Consider the following 14597-nt stretch of genomic DNA (forward strand, 5'->3'; position numbering starts at 1 on the left):
CTATGGTGGCCATTTGCTACTTCTGCAGAAGCGGCGGCGGCGGCGGCGACGACGACGACGACGACGACGACGAGGACCGCGAGAGACTCTGACATATGTGAGAAATACATCTATAAAATGTAATTCAGACTGCCTCGTCCCACCTTATGGTGTACCGCTTTGGCAAAGGCTTTATCTGCTCCATTCGCCTTAATCACATCTGAGAGTAATTCTTAATAAAAGGCATGTCGCTAATTGTTTTGAGGATGGAACTCACGACCCTTTGTTTACTATACCAGTGCTCTACCACTGAGCTAAAGAGGCGCGGCCTAGCGGTACTTTTGCGTACTTCGTCCTTACGATCGTCTGGATCATCAGACTTCAGCTGACAACACTTCATATTACCGACTAATATTTGCAGCAATGGCGACCCATTACTGCTTGGCTACACATCTGACACGTAACCGATGTGCTCTCCAAACAACAACACTTGCATTTCAGAACATGTCTTTCACACATGTCTACAAAATCACCTTCACCTTCAAATACAGTTTCCTTGCGACTGATAGAGACGTAGGCAAAGTTTAAAGTTGCTATTTCCATTACATCACGTTAATCAGAAAAACGGTAATATACACCTGCAGCGGAACAAAATTCCGTTCCGCACAGCGTGGGGCTCGAACCCACGACCCTGAGATTAAGAGTCTCATGCTCTACTGACTGAGCTAGAGCGGCTGCTCCGGTAAATACTTGCAGGGTAGCACGTCACACAGTACTCGTTTGGGTTGGGTGGTCCCATACAGAATCTCTCCATGCTGCCGAATGTTTTCCTAACGCCACACTCGTCACGTACTTCACTTTTATTTCATAATCATTTCTGAGAGGTAAGGAATTGCATGACAACCTGCAGAGCTAGTGGCGTCAAAATTAACACTCATACTTGATGTGACTCAAAAGGCGAACGAGTTACTTTCCGACGTTGTTTTAGATGTGCAAGTGCCAGTGGAAACTCGCGGTGGCGGCACTCTGCCGACCATTTCGCTAGATAACACCGGTCTTGTAGTGTGTGTTTCAAGCTCAAGAGCATCTCCAAGCAGAAAATGGTCAACAGCAACATTCAGACGGTTTCGTACTGCTCAAATGCTACATTAAAACGGTATGTTTCTTTTTCAGAAGTGATAAAACACGAGCGTGACAGCATTCGAACCTGTAATCTTCAGATCCGTAGTCCGACGCCTTATGATACTTATATGTGAACACGGGACTTATGAAGCGTTGTCTATTCAAAGAGTTATTTTGCCTTCCTGCCAAGATTGTACCTAAGAACTAGCGAGAATGTCTTCCCTGTCATGAAGTTAGCTCAGTATGCCCCTATACCGGTTCCATTAATGATTCAGGCGCAGGAGCGATCAATAGAAATTGAAACTTAACCAACTCCCTGCTTTTCGAAAACAATAGTAAGCATATTCGCAAAGTCCCTCTTAAGGTGTGGGAAAGACTTTTGCGTCCAGTACTCATGAAGCATGTAACCAGTAAACGAAATAAAATCGGTAATACCATGATCATCAACCACTGCAAAAATGTAACGGCCAAGAAGCCACATAACGGTGTTGTTCTTGGTCCGTGGATAAAAAACCGTGTCCGGCCAGCAGAGAATATCAGTCTTAAATGCCGATTCTGAGCTCCTGGTGAGTAAAGCCAGTGCCACATGCGATGACGGTCAGCGCAGGTAAATCGGTGTTGGGGTGTATCAACACAACCACACGTTTGACAAATCGGAGAGACACATAAACCTATACGATGAAGGCGTTCGTTCGTAGGAATCAGCTGATTAACTACCTTATACCATAGGGACGCAACAGCTGTTGAATGAACGGGTAAGCTAATATTCGTCCATATGTTACGCCAATTAAAACTGGTATAATGCAAAACAATCGGGTTGGAAGAAGAAGACCGGTGCCATTTGTCAAGCAGGGTTAGCGTAGTAATAACAGGACGACGTTGTAAGTGGAGGTCTGGGTAACTAATCTCAATGTAGAAGTCCCGAACATGGTTCAAATGGCTCTGAGCACTATGGGACTCAACTTCTGTGGTCATTAGTCCCCTAGAACTTAGAACTACTTAAACCTAACTAACCTAAGGACATCACACACATCCATGCCCGAGGCAGGATTCGAACCTGCGACCGTAGCAGTCCCACCGTTCCGGACTGAGCGCCTAGAACCGCGAGACCACCGCGGCCGGCCTCCCGAACATGCCGTAGCTTCGCATTTAGAGGCCCAACGTTAATGGGCGGTGACAAGCTCGCAGGACGAACGACATGGAATAATTGCGAAGTAACAGTCGGGGACTCAGATAATAAAAGATGGAGGGTTCGCTTAACATAAAGGGCAGCAGCCTTGAGACGGACATCGGTGAACGACAAGCCGCCCTCAAGACGCGGCTTCGTAAGAACATCACAACGTAATTTAAAAATATGCCCCCGCCAAATATATCTGTTAATAAGCTGGACCATTTTTGCACCCTGCATTCGGGGAAGCGGAAACAGCTGAGCAATATAATATACTTTACATAAAACATAAGTGTCTCATACACGCTTTTTTTGCAGTAGCGGTATCGAACGCCATGAGTGTTCCAATAAAACACCTTGCAGCTTGGAAATGGCCACTTGCCAATTTTTTGCAGCCATCCGGAGAGGACAACGTTCAAGATAGATACCTAAATGTGTATAGTGTTCAACAGCTGTAACCCACGTAGCAACCACACGTTCAAAGCCCCGCAAATTCAGGAGCTTGCTTTTACGGGGATTGATACGAGAACCTGAGGCCGCAGAAAATTTATCGAGTTCCATTTTCAACTGCGGCACTTCTGCGGTGGAACGAAGCAAAACAACCAAATCATCAGCATAAGCCGTTGCCGTCTGGTTAACCCCAGAGATCGTAAGACCACGAAGTGTCGAGTTGAGACGTGTGAGGAGTGGTTGAAGGGAGAGAGCATAAAGGGTCATGGATAAAGGACTACCTTGCGGGAAGCCACGTTGAATATCAATGACCTTTGTCAGCTGGCCATTAATGTCAATCTTAGCAGAAATGCCAGTCGTCATATTCTTAAGTACCAGCAGCGCCTGTTCATTAAAACCGAGCCGGTGCAGCAGAAGCTCTAAAAACGAATGGGACACACGATCAAAGGCCTTACTAAAATCAACAAATAAAAGCGCACAGGAAATATTGGTGACAGCGACAATCGACACGACATCACGATACCCCGCCAGAGACGTCAGTATGGAGCGCCCTGGAAAGCAGCTTTGACAAGGAGGTATCACAGGTGTAAGCAAGAGGGATAGACGTGCATTAACAGCCCTAGCGGCCGTCTTATAGTCAAAATTTAAAAGGGTTAAAGGACGAAAGTCACTAGCTGTCTTCAAACCAGCAGATTTTGGTATCAGGACAACCGTACCTCTCTTGAAATTGGCTGGAATTGTGCCACCATTCAAGATTTCATTCACAATATCCGTAAAAACAGGCCCTATAATAGGCCAAAACTAACAAAAAACTCCTTAGGTAGGCCATCAGGACCAGGAGATTTGTGAGATGCTGAACAAGCAATGAAAGCTGAAATTTCGTCTGCAGTAAAAGGAGCTAAAAATTTCGCATTATGGTCCTCTGTTAAAACTGATGGGATAGCAGTTAAAATCTCGTCAACATCAATCGGATCAGAATCAGCCGCAGTATATAACGTCTCATAGTAGCAGGTAAGTTCATGGGTTATTTGATTCTGTAAGGTAAGCCGGCGACCATCAGCTGCCATAAGGCCGTCAATCAATACACGTCGACGGTTCTTGTGGTGACGAAACAGATGGTACATAGAAGTCATTTCATGTGCTAACGTGGACGGTGGTTTGGATTTAATCTTCAATCCTTCCATCTGAAGCCGCTTAATACTAAGAAGCTTGGCCTTAATTTTCCGAATCTCAGAAAGGTGGGCACATGTCATTGTAGAATTATCATAAAGTTCGCGAAGCACCGAATAGTAATACTCAAAAGTCAGTTTCAGATCTCGCGCTCTATTATAACTGTAGGACATTAAAGTGCGACGTAGTTTTGGCTTCACACAGTGGATCCACCAATGAAGCTTAGACGGATAGTATCGCAGAGAACGTAATCAAATGTCCCACGCCGTCTGTATTAGAGGTTCGATGTGAGGGTCATCGAGCAAGGAGACATTTAATTTCCACAGCGGCCTATAAAGTTTAAGAGGTTGACGCTCCAAATTAATTATAACAGCAAGGGCACAATGATCCGTAAAACTGGCTGGAATAACATCTACATCTAAAACAGAAACACTAAGGGGATCAGAAATATACAATCGGTCAAGTCGACTACTTGAGGTGGCAGTAAAAAATGTAAATTTAACTAAAGTGGGGTGTTTAACCTCCCACGCATCGCGTAGTCGTAATTGACGTACAAGAGAATGTAGCTCGAAACAATAATTAAAATGAGGGGATTGGTCTTTAGCTTGTAACACACAATTAAAATCGCCCCCCAATATCAAGGTCGCAGGATTTTTTCGTAGAAGGTAAATCAGATCCTCTTTATAAAAACGAGACCTTTCCTGCCGCTTGCTAGAACCAGAGGGGGCGTAAATGTTAACCAAGGTCGTGTCAAATAACCGACAACCAATGCCCCGTCCCGAGTCTAAAAGCTCAATTTCGGTAACGGGGATACCGTCACGAATTAGGAAAGCAGTACCTGCAGAAAACTCAGGTGCAAAATTTATAATAGTACGAAAACCAGGAACAAACAGGTGTGCAACGGAGACTTCCTGCAGGAAAACAATATCAGCTGCAGAGTCATAAATAAACTGCTGCAGAGACGCTAACTTCAGAGCAGATTGAATGCCATTTATATTTAAGGTAATAAACGTGTACGCCTGCAACATCAACCAAAAAATGAGAAATGAACCCAAATTACACCACACTAGAAGCAACTACATCCATATCATCAACATCAGACATGGCAGAGGGTGATTGTCCAGAATCAACGGAATCAGAGTCGTCTTTCGCATGCTTATGTTTCTTCCGCACCGCGTGGAGATTGGAGGGCACTTTCACCCGACGACGTATCTGATGCACACCAGATTCAAGAGCAGGCGGAGTGGGGGGTCGAGATCAGGCACGTCAACCAAAGCGTCCGAAGGATTAGCAGGGCGAGAGGAGTCAGAAGGAGGAGCCATCAAGGGAAAACTGCATCAGGAACATCGGCACCGGTTTCAGAATGTGTAGGTATTGGAAGTGTAGGAGGTGGTAAGATAGGTTTGGAGTCTGCTAATGCGGAGCGCGCAGTTCTAGGAGCGGTTTTCCGACAAACAGCCGTCTCCACCGAAGTGTCGTCAACATGTTGTGATGCCTGTGGCGGTGGGGATGTCAACAACACCTCGACCGCATGTTGTGGCTCTTGCGCCGACGGCCTGGCAGCAAGTTCGACGTCATCAGGCAAAGCAGGAGGCACAGCGGGAACAGAATCCGAAACAGGCATGGGAGATTCTGGAATTCTCTCATCAGATTCGCAAACCGGCTGCGAAACAGCAGCTTCGTCATCAGTGCTACCGGTATCACTAGCACGACGGCGTTTGTTGTTGGTAACAGACGGAATCGGTATAGGAGCAGCCGATACGTCTGGGCGAGTGGGTAGCGGAGGAAAACCTGCATCAGGGGAGGGTGACACCTGTTGTGAAGAAGCTACTGCAGGAGGCAGATAGGAAACAGTGGAGGAAGCTGCTGGCACAAGATCGGCAACCGTTAATTTGCGGCGCTGTGCTAGGCCATTTTTAAGCACAAATACCCGCTTAGGGCAATTAGCTCGAACATGACCATGTTCATTACATAGGAAACATGTACCAAGCTGTCCCTCATATGTAAGATGTACACGATAACCGCATACAACCAGATGGGACGGTATATTAGACTTAATATGCATTTCAACTGATCTGACACCATTATAACATTGCAGCTTATGTTGTGCAGACCAACGTTCATTTCGAATTGACCGAACAGTACCATAACGAAGCAAAGCTTCCTTAAGATAGCTGTTGTCAACTTCAGGAGGTGAATTATAAACCCGAACTGTGGTATACGTAATTTCAGCATTTGAGACAGTAACACTGCTAACAGAACCATCCCTATGACGGAACGACACTTGCTCACCATGTTTAAGTGATATCTTATCCAGCAAAACCGGGTTCAACAATTTCACAAAAAAGCAGTGTAATTCTGTATCAAAATACGCCGTATGTACCTGGTCCGATGTAATGCCAATCGTGTCCACAATCCATTCGTGAATTTCCAACGATGTCGGTTGGACATTCCTGGTAGCCTTGTTAAACTGAAAACTGAGAGTACACTTCCGCGGAAACAACCGGGAAGCCATAACACTTAATTAATGCTGCAAAAGCCGCAATACAACGCAAGACACAAAACAAACACTCAGGCAAAGAAACAACGAAAAAAAGAAGACAAAGAAACCTCACACACAGAAGGTAAATATTCACAACCCGAGGGTAACGGCGGATCGAATACACAGCACGTCCGATCGCTGTCGCGTCTCAAGCGGAACCTATCCAATGGGCCACACGGTCACTGACGACCAGGTGCAACTGGTATATGACTCATCTCGAAACGCCCACACCCCTAATGATTTGTGTTTTCGTTCTACACAGCCGCTGCCCCTTGCTATTTCCCACCCATTCGTTGCATTCAACCTCTTACGTGACCGACCAAATATAGACTGGGAAACAAGACCACACACTTTGTGCATACGGAATCGAAGGCAGGGCGTACCACGCTGCATTTGCTACGATGGCCATTTGCTACTTCTGCAGAAGCGGCGGCGGCGGCGGCGGCGACGACGACGACGACGACGACGACGACGACGACGACGACGACGACGACGACCGCGAGAGGCTCTGACATATGTGAGAAATACATCTATAAAATGTAATTCAGACTGCCTCGTCCCACCTTAAGCTGTACCGCTTTGGCAAAGGCTTTATCTGCGCCATTCGCCTTAATCACATCTGAGAGTAATTCTTAATAAAAGGCATGTCGCTAATTGTTCGTCATCACAGATACTGTTTGCTATACGGCCACGACGCGCAACTGATTTCCAAAATTCGACTTCTTCCTTTGAGGATGAAACTCACGACCCTTGGTTTACTAGTCCAGTGCTCTACCACTGAGCTAAAGAGGCGCGGCCTAGCGGTACTTATGCGTACTTCGTCCTTACGGTCATCTGGATCATCAGACTTCAGCTGACAACACTTCATATTACCGACTAATATTTGCAGCTATGGCGACCCATTACTGCTTGGCTACACATCTGACACGTAACCGATGTCCTCTCCAAACAACAACACTTGCATTTCAGAACATGTCTTTCACACATGTCTACAAAATCACCTTCACCTTCAAATACAGTTTAATTGCAACTGACAGAGACGTAGGCAAAGTTTAAAATTGCTATTTCCATTACATCACGTTAATCAGAAAAACGGTAATTTACATCTGCAGCGGAACTAAATTCCGTTCCGCCCAGCGTGTTGCTCGAACCAACGACCCTGAGATTAAGAGTCTCATGCTCTAACGACTGAGCTAGCCAGGCTGCTTGGGTGATTACTTGCCGGGCAGCACGTCACACAGTACTCGTTTGGGTTGGGTGGTCCCATACAGAATCTCTCCATGCTGCCTAATGTTTTCCTAACGTCACACTCGTCACGTACTTCACTTTTATTTTATAATCATTTCTGAGAGGTAAAGGAATTGCATAACAACGTGCAGAGCTAGTGGCGTCAAAATTAACACTCATACTTGATGTGACTCAAAAGGCGAACGAGTTACTTTCCGACGTTGTTTTAGATGTGCAAGTGCCAGTGGAAACTCGCGGTGTCGGCACTCTGCCGACCATTTCGCTAGTTAACACCGGCCTTGTAGTGTGTGTTTCAAGCTCAAGAGCATCTCCAAGCAGAAAATGGTCAACAGCAACATTCAGACGGTTTCGTACTGCTCAAATGCTACATTAAAACGGTATGTTTCTTTTTCAGAAGTGATAAAACATGAGCGTGACAGCATTCGAACCTGTAATCTTCAGATCCGAAGTCTGACGCCTTATCCGTTAGGCCACACAGTCACTGACGACCAAGTGCAACTTGTATATGACTCATCTCGAAACGCTCACACCCCTGATAATTTGTGTTTTCGTTCTACACAGCCGCTGCCCTTGCTCTTTCCCACCCATTCTTTACATTCAACCTCTTACGTGACCGACCGAAGATAGACTGGGAAACAAGACCACACACTTTGTGCATACGGAATCGAAGGCAAGGGCGTGCCTCGCCGCATTTGCCACGATGGCCATTTGCTACTTCTGCAGAAGCGGCGGCGGCGGCGGCGGCGGCGGCGGCGACGACGACGACGACGACCGCGAGAGGCTCTGACATATGTGAGAAATACATCTATAAAATGTAATTCAGACTGCCTCGTCCCACCTTTTGCTGTACCGCTTTGGCAAAGGCTTTATCTGCGCCATTCGCCTTAATCACATCTGAGAGTAATTCTTAATAAAAGGCATGTCGCTAATTGTTCGTCATCACAGATACTGTTTGCTATACGGCCACGACGCGCAACTGATTTCCAAAATTCGACTTCTTCCTTTGAGGATGGAACTCACCACCCTTGGTTTACTAGTCCAGTGCTCTACCACTTTTTTTTTTTATTTTTCGACCTCTGGTTTACTAGACCAGTGCTCTACCACTTTTTTTTATTTTTTTATTTTTTTTACTACCCCTGGTTTACTACACCAGTGCTCTGCCACTTTTTTTTCGTTTTTTCACCTTTACCATCTTTTTCTTGTTGTTTCATTTTATTTTTCCTTTCTTTTCTTTTTTTTTGTTTTACTTGATATGCCATAGTTTAAAATTTAGGGGTGACACTCAGATTCAGGCCTGCGGAAACAAAGCGGGCAGGCGTCGAAACCCGAGGCCTGGCCACGATGACTCCACCGTCCTGCTTCCGAATGGCACCTGTACTACGGCGTCGTACTTTCGCCTACTGTCTCGGTTCTTGGTCTCACGTTTGTTTTTCTTGTTCGTCCTAAATATCCATGAAAACTTCAGTCCAGGTTTAGAAAAGTAGTTTACAGAAAGGTGGCAAATCCAGAAACAGTATATAGGAAATCGGCTAACAGAGGCGACCTTAGCCATCACCCTCCCTTTCAAATGTAAGGCTAAGCATATTTCCAAAATCTTCACGGAGTCCTGGCATGCGCAATCGGTTCCAGTAAGCAGTAAGAATGTACTGTCGAAACGTTAGGTGTTCATCCTCTTCATGACAACTAATAACAAAATGTACGAAGTGTCCAAGCAACCACATAACGGTATTGAGCTTCGTTCGCGGATAAAAGGAAGAATCGGGCCGTACGATGATGTCAATGGTACAAGCGGTTTCGGCAGTCCTAGTGACAAAAGCCAGTTGTTTCCTGAGCCAAATCCAATTAGCAAGGTGCCCACTGCAGGTGAATCGATGCTCAAGTGTGTCCAGGAGACCACACCGAGTGCAGTTGTCCGTGTCAGAAAGACCAATACGGTGCAGTCGTACGTTGGTGGGGACCAAACCATTAACTACCCTACACCACGTGGACGCCACAGCCATAGTGTGGATCGGCAGACTAACATTCTTCCAGACGTTCTTCCAGGACACTGATGGAGACGCCAGTTCGATTGGATTGGGACCGGCCAGCCCCTCCCAACGGGCAATCAAGCTCTTGGTCGTTGGCACCGGTCGTCGCAAGAAGACGTCACCGAGGTAACTAACCGCAATATAAAATTCCCGGACGTGTTTCAACTTAAAATTGAGGCGACCGACGTCGACAGGTGGAGCAAGGCTCTTCGGACGCACAACAGTAAAAAGTCTGGATGTAATTGAAGTCACTTCTTGCGTAACAATTAGAGTCGTGCGGCGGACGTACAAGGCAGACGCCTTGCGAGTAATGTCAGTGAGGCCCAAGCCTCCGGAGATACGCGGTTTCGTCATAACCTCGTAACGCAACTTGAATAGATGACCCTTCCATATAAACCTGCTAGACAATTGGCGCAACCGTTTCGCCACCATAATGGGAAGTGGGAACAGCTGAGCAACATAATAGGCTTTACATAACACGTATGTGTCTAAAATTCTGATTTTTTGCAAAATGGTAGCAGAGCGCTGCTCATGGACCATCAGAGCCCCCTGTATCTTCTCGGTGACAGATTTCCAATTAAGAGCTGCCATTTTTATAGGACACCGATCAATGGTAATCCCCAATGACGTATGGCGATCGACAAAAGTGGCCCAAGGAACATCAGCATCGCGAAACCCTCGAATATCAAGGAACTTACACTTACCCTGATTAAGACGCCCTCCAGAGACACAACAGTATGCATCGACTGCCCCTTTCAACAATGTGATATCATCACGTTGACGGAGGAGAACAACGACATCGTCCGCGTACGCCTTAACAGTGAGCTTCCCACCAGAGAGGGTCATACCCTGAAGCTTGAAAGCAAGAGTCCGAAGCAGCGGTTCCAGGGACAATATGAATAGCGACATAGAGAGCAGACTACCCTGAGGTACCCCTCGGCGGATAGCAAAGGGCGGCGTCAGCTGCCCATTGACTGACACCCGAGCAGTTATTCCCCTATACAAATTACCAAGAACACCACGTGATGAAGCGTTAAAACCTATTGTATCTAAAACATGATCTAAAAACACATGACTGACGTGGTCAAAAGCCTTATAAAAATCGAGGAAAGCAAAGGCACAATGAACTTTTGTAACCGCCGCAACCGAGACAACATCCCGATATTCGGCTACTTGGGTCAGAATAGATCTACCAGGAAAACAACATTGATGTGCATCAATCACACCCCGAAGCAGTGAAGACAATCGACTATTGAGTGCTCTAGCAGCTGTCTTGTAATCAAAGTTCAGCAATGTGAGCGAACGAAGACTGGCAGTAGATAAACGACCAGTGGACTTCGGAATTAAAACAATTTTCCCTACTTTAAAATCGGCAGGCACATCCATCCCCCTGACAATCTCATTTAAAATCTGCGTAAAAGTGCCACCCAAAAGAGGCCAAAAACGGAGATAAAATTCTTTAGGCAGGCCGTCTGGACCCGGCGATTTACCGGACGGAGAGTGAGCAATAAAATCAAAAACATCATCTACCTGCAACTCCCGGAGAAAGTCGCCGTTCGCGTCAGGCGTGATTGTCGCAGGAAGATCCTCAAGGACATCATCAGAAAGTGACGCACCAGAATCATCGGCAGAATAGAGACTAGCGTAATACTGATGAAGAGCACGAGTCATTTCCTCCTGTGCAATAAGCTGTCGTCCATCATCCACCATAAGAGAAGAGATGAAGGAGCGACGACGTCGAGTCTGATGCCGCAGCAGGTGGTACAAAGAAGTCAGTTCACCTTCAACAAGAGAGTGAGGTTTCGACTTTACTCGCAGACCACCCAACTGTCGTCGTTTGAGGGTCAAGAGCTTGGCTTTAATACGACGAACGTCATGGATCCGCAGAGGAGAAGGACCCGCCGCGTCATACAGTTCACGCAGGACAGAGTAGTAAAATTCATACGGGTTCTTAAAATCACGCGCCCTTGCGGCACAGTAAAAAATCAAAGTCTGACGAATCTTGGGCTTGGCAAACGCAGTCCACCAAACGAGCAAGGAGGGGTAACGCGGGACGGAGCGAAGACATCGCTCCCACACGGCACTTACAACTTGATCAATGGCACTGTCGGCAAGGTGGGAAACATTTAACATCCACTGGGAACGATAAAGTTTTGCTGGTTGGTGACTAAGATTTACAGTTGCAGTAAAAGCACAATGGTCAGAAAAACTAGTAGGAATAACATCGACAGAAAGAATGTTATCACATAAAAAATCAGAGAAGTAGAATCTGTCGAGTCTACTGCATGAGGACGCGGTAGAATACGTAAATTTCACCAGGGTTGGATATTTGTGTTCCCAAACATCACGCAGGTGCATCGTACGAACCAAGTCATGTAAATCTCGGCAATAATTAAAATTGGGGGACTGGTCTAAAGGGTGTAAAACACAATTAAAATCGCCTCCGAGCAGGAGACTCGGAGGACTCTTGCGTAAAAGATAAATAAGCTCTTCCTTATAAAAGCGCGATCGAGCCACAGTGCGACCCGAACCAGAGGGGCCATACAAAACAACTAGGTGGAGATCAAAAAGACGACAACCAATCCCACGGCCAGAGTCAAGGAATTCAATGTCAGTAATAGGAATACCTTCTCGAAAGAAAAGAGCAGTTCCTGTTGAATTCTCCGGTGCGACATTAAAAACAGTTTGAAATCCAGGTAGAGAGAGATCAGAAAACAATACTTCCTGCAAAAATACTACGTCCGCACAGGAGTCGTAAAGAAACTGCCGCAAAGAGGCAATGCGAACGTCGGACTAAATACGGTTAACATTTAAGGTAAGAAAGGTGTATGCTTGAACCATGGAGAGAAAAGCTAGGGAAGAAATCACCTACACCGACGCATCAAAATCACAGTCCATAGCAGGGGAGACGGAGGCATCCGAGGGAGGGGGACTGCTACCCCCTTCCGCAGATCCCTTACGTTTCGGTTTTTTACGAAAAACATTGACGTTCGGCTGAACGCGCAATTTGCGTCGGCTGACGGGCAAGGAAGCGGCAGCCGCCGATGACGTAGGAGGGTCAAGTTCTGTATCTGACAACACCCGCGCCAGTCCACAGTCAGGGTCCGGGGTCGCGGGGGAAACATCCGACGAAACGGACTGGTCTACACCAGTATTAGCTTCCGGCAAACATGGACTACACGGAGGCGAAACCTGAGCAGGAAGCTCAGAAACTGCTAAGTTGGAAGGAAGCTGAGCAGCTCCGCTGGCAGAGGTGTGGGGCAGCGAAGCAGGAAGTTGTTGCGACTCAACTTGTTGTGACAACGAAGTCGGTTCGGAAGGCGGCGCCAACAGGCCCGACCGACGAGCCGACTCGAGAGAAGCCGTGTCGGAAGCCGGAGGGGCGTCAGCAGCCGCTACCGGAACAGCTACTTCTGGGTAACAGGGAGCATCTACACTACTCTGTGGCTCGGAGGATGTCGGTCTCTCGGATTGGGGCATCTCGGGGAGATCCTCATCCGTACTATTTCCATCTTGTGCGCGACGCCGTTTATTATTCAAAAGCGGCTCACCCACCTGAGGAACCGACTGAACAACATCAGATTTGGCACGTAAAGGAGGAAATTCTGTGTCAGGGGCGTGCACAACCTGCGGCTGGGTGCTACTACCACTGGACTGTTCGACACCAAGAGCAGAACCACCTGCAACGAGGTCAGCGACCGTTAACTTGCGACGCTGTTGGAGAGAATTTTTTAACACAAAAACCCTCCGCGGACAGTTGGTACTCACGTGGCCACTCTCATTACACAAAAAACAGGTGCCAACCTGACCACTATATGTTACATGGACACGATATCCACCGATGTGCAGGTGCGAGGGAATATTCTGCTTCACGTGCATTTCGACGGAACGAATGCCACTGTAACACTGCAGACGATGTTGGCTGGACCAGCGTTCAAGGCGAATATTCTTAACATCACCATTCTTGAGTAAACCCTCTTTAAGATACACATTATCCAGCTCCGGCGGAAGGTTGTAAACACGAACACTGGTGTACGTAATGGAAGCAATTGAAAGCAGTACGGTACTGACAGAATCATCCCGATGCCGAAAGAGAACCTGATGACCAAATTTGGAAATAATTTTATCAACCTGAAGGGGGTCCATAAATTTAACAAAGAAAACATAGAGTTCTGTATCAAAATATGCAGTGTGCTCCTGATCCGAATTAATGCCAAAGGTATCTACTAACCAATCATGAATTTCAAGGGAACTAGGTTGCACATGGCGGGTGGACTTGTCGAAAGCAAAACTAACTGTAGCCTGACGAGGAATAACCTGAGACGACATTTTCAAAAACTACGCGGTCTAAACCGCAGCACAAAAAACACTGAAATACACACAGAAAGTAACACAAGGAACGAAACAACGACGGAGAAAAACTTACAGAAGGTACAACACTACACGTAAACAAACGATATCCCACTATACGTAACGCTACGGCGGAGCGGAAGACTAGGCACGTCCACACTGCACAACGTCTGAAGAGGAACTGACCACTGAGCTAAAGAGGCGCGGCCTAGCGGTACTTTTGCGTACTTCGTCCTTACGGTCGTCTGGATCATCAGACTTCAGCTGACAACACTTCATATTACCGACTAATATTTGCAGCTATGGCGACCCATTACTGCTTGGCTACACATCTGACACGTAACCGATGTCCTCTCCAAACAACAACACTTGCATTTCAGAACCTGTCTTTCACACATGTCTACAAAATCACCTTCACCTTCAAATACAGTTTCCTTGCGACTGACAGAGACGTAGGCAAAGTTTGAAGTTCCTATTTCCATTACATCACGTTAATCAGAAAAACGGTAATTTACATCTGCAGCGGAACAAAATTCCGTTC

At 46.6% G+C, this 14597-nt stretch overlaps 1 non-coding gene across 1 annotated transcript; it reads right to left on the minus strand.

Annotated features, from left to right (window-relative positions):
• Window positions 1–638: 638 nt before the first annotated feature.
• Trnak-cuu (transfer RNA lysine (anticodon CUU)) lies at window positions 639–714 on the minus strand. The gene has a single exon. It is a non-coding gene; the product is annotated as a tRNA-Lys (tRNA).
• Between the last annotated feature and the right edge of the window lie 13883 nt (window positions 715–14597).

The sequence above is a fragment of the Schistocerca gregaria genome, chromosome 8 (genome assembly GCF_023897955.1).
Source record: "Schistocerca gregaria isolate iqSchGreg1 chromosome 8, iqSchGreg1.2, whole genome shotgun sequence".
Classification (NCBI taxonomy): domain Eukaryota; kingdom Metazoa; phylum Arthropoda; class Insecta; order Orthoptera; family Acrididae; genus Schistocerca; species Schistocerca gregaria.